This window comes from Dasypus novemcinctus, chromosome 8, assembly GCF_030445035.2.
Source record: "Dasypus novemcinctus isolate mDasNov1 chromosome 8, mDasNov1.1.hap2, whole genome shotgun sequence".
Lineage (NCBI taxonomy): Eukaryota > Metazoa > Chordata > Mammalia > Cingulata > Dasypodidae > Dasypus > Dasypus novemcinctus.
In genome coordinates this window covers 73,522,734-73,525,589 of record NC_080680.1, presented here as the reverse complement: position 1 = coordinate 73,525,589, position 2,856 = coordinate 73,522,734, and the positions used below count along the sequence as shown (strand labels likewise).

The following is a 2,856-nucleotide window of genomic DNA, read 5'->3' as shown; positions in this document are numbered from 1 at the left end:
GGATAAGTGGTTTCCAAATATTTTTTCCCATTGAGTGAACTCCCTTCTAACTTTCTGATAAAGTCCTTTGGATCACAAAAGTGTTTAAGTTTGAGGAGGTCCCAATTATCCATGTTTTCTTTCCTTGCTTGTGCCTTCAATATAAGGTTTAAGAAATACACCACCTACCAACAAGTATTGAAGATGTTTTCTTGATTTTCTTCTAGGAGCTTTATGGTTCTAGCTTTTATATTTAGGTCTTTGATCCATTTTGAGATAACTTTGGTATAAGGTGTGAGATAGCATTTCTCTTTCTTTCTTTTGGTTATTGATATCCAGTTCTCCAAGGACCATTTTTTGAACAGACTAGTCTTACCCAGTTGGGTGGGTTTGAAAGGCTTATCAAAAATCACTTGACCATAGATGTGAGGATCAGTTTCTAAAGCATCAGTTCGATTCCATTGGTCTATGTTTCTGTCTTTGTGCCAGTATCATGCTGCTTTTCCATTGCAACTAGGTAATATGATTTAAAGACCTGAAGTGAAAGTTCTCCACCTTTGCTTTTCCTTTTTAAGATGTTTCTGATTATTTGGTGCTCCTTGCCTTCCAAATAAATTTGATAAGTGTGTTTTCCATTTGTTTAACAAATGTTGAATTTTTTATTGGGATTGCATTGAATCTGTATATTAATTTGTGTAGAATTGGCATCTTAATGATATTTAGTTTTCCAATCTATGAGCATGGAATGTTCTTCCAATTATTTAGGTCATTTTAAACTTCTTTTAGCAATGCATTATAGTTTTTTTTTTAATGCAATTGTTTTACATCCTTAGTTAAATTTATTCCTAAATATTTGATTCTTTCAGATCTATTGTAAATGGAATTTTTTCCTGACTTCTTTCTCATAATGTGCATTACTAGTGTATAGAAACACCACTGAGTTTTGCATATTGATCTTGTATCCTGACACTCTTCTGAAATCATTTATTAGTTCTAGAGGCTTTGTTGTAAAATTTTCAGGACTTTGTAGGTTTAGGATATATCATTTGTGAATAGCAAAAGGTTTACTTCTTCCTTTCAGATTTGAATTCCTTTACTTTCTTTTTCTTGCCTGACTGCTCTAGCTAGAACCTTTGGCACCATATTAAATAGTGGTGGCAATGGGCATCCTTATCTTGTTCCTGGTCTTAGTGGGAAAGCTTCATTTTTCACCATTGTGTATAACGGTAGCTGTGGGTTTCTTCACGTTTATCATGTTGAGAAAGTTTCCTTAAGTTCCTATCTTTTGTAGTATTTTTAACAACAAAGGATGTTGTGTTTTGTAAAACCTCTTTCTGCATCAATTGATCAGATCATGTGATATTTCTTCTATGATTTATTAATGTGCTATATTATGCTGATTGATTTTCTTGTGTTGAACCACCCTTGAATGCTTGGTATAAAACCCACTTGATCATGATGAATAATTTTTTTAAAGTGTTGTTGAAGTCAATTAACAAGTATATTTTTTTAAGAACTTTTGTGTCCATATTCACTAGGGAAATGGGTCTGTAATTTTTTTTTTCTTAGTATCTTTACCTAGCTTTGGTATTGGAGTGATACTGGCTTCATAGAATAAGTCTGGTAGCATTAATCCTTGTTCAATTTTTTGGAAGAACTTGATTAAGACTGATATTAAATCTTCTTTGAATGCTTGGTAGAACTCATCCATAAAATGCTCTGGCCCTTGGCTTTTCATTTTGGGAAGCTGTTTGGTGACTGTTTAAATCTCTTTACCTGTGAAAAATATGGAATACTTCACATATTTGCATGTCATCCTTGTGCAGGGACCATGCTAATCTTCTCTGTATCATTCCAATTTTAGTATATGTGCTACTGAAGCAAACACTATAGTATACTTTTTAAAAAAGATTTTAATTTTATTTATTTCTCTCCACTTCCCCCATTATCTGCTCTCTGTGTCCATTTGTTGTGTGTTCTTCTGCTCTGCTTGTATTATCAAGCAGCACTGGGGAACTGAGTGTCTTTTTTGTTGCACTATCTTGCTGTGTCAGCTCTCTGTGTGTGTGGTGACACTCCTGGGTGAGTTGAGCTTTTTCATGCAAGGGCAGCTCTCCTTGTGGTGTGCACTCCTTGTCTGTGGGTTCCCCTATGCAGGGGCACCCCTGCATGCACAGCACTCCTTGGAGGCGGCAGCTCTGTGCATGGGCAAACTCACCACAATGGTCAGGAGGTCCTGGGTATAGAACCCTGGACACTTCATATGATAGGCAGATACTCTATCAGTTGAGCCACATCTGCTTACCTACTTTTTAAATTACAATGTTCTTCTCATACACTCACATAAGCTAATATTGAAAGAAGCAATCTTTAAACTCTCATTTATCAGTGTATCTCCTTTCTCGCAAAGAAATACTTTGCACATTTCTTGTGCAGAATTTATTTAAGTGTGTTAATCGTTGACAGGTAATTGTGTCCATCAAGTCAATGAGAGGAGCAATCAGCTAGGTAGTATTAGAAATTTTTAGAAGTGAGCTCCATAAGAGATAACACTGGGAAGCAGGTGATACATGAGACATGGAGGCAGAAAGGAGCAATCATAAAGGTACTGTAGTACATAAAAAGGCAGGCAGTAGTACAGGGATGCCTTTGACATTTTTGGAGTTATGGTAATACTCTTGTTCCTTGAAAAACACAGGTATGGGCAGACTGTCCAGACAAAAATTGAGTATAGAACAGTTAGACTACGTTTCTGAACAGGAATACGAGATACCACTTGACCTCAGATGCTAGACTGAGGATAATTTCAAACATGGGACACAGGTCTGCACAGGGCAATTGACAAGGTATCTGTCACACAGATTTCATTTATCTTAG

The 2,856-nt window shown here is 36.0% G+C and overlaps 1 non-coding gene across 1 annotated transcript; it reads right to left on the bottom strand.

Annotated features, from left to right (window-relative positions):
• Positions 1 to 1,760: 1,760 nt before the first annotated feature.
• LOC111761505 (U6 spliceosomal RNA) lies at positions 1,761 to 1,867 on the bottom strand. Its single transcript, XR_002794849.1, has one exon. It is a non-coding gene; the product is annotated as a U6 spliceosomal RNA (small nuclear RNA).
• Between the last annotated feature and the right edge of the window lie 989 nt (positions 1,868 to 2,856).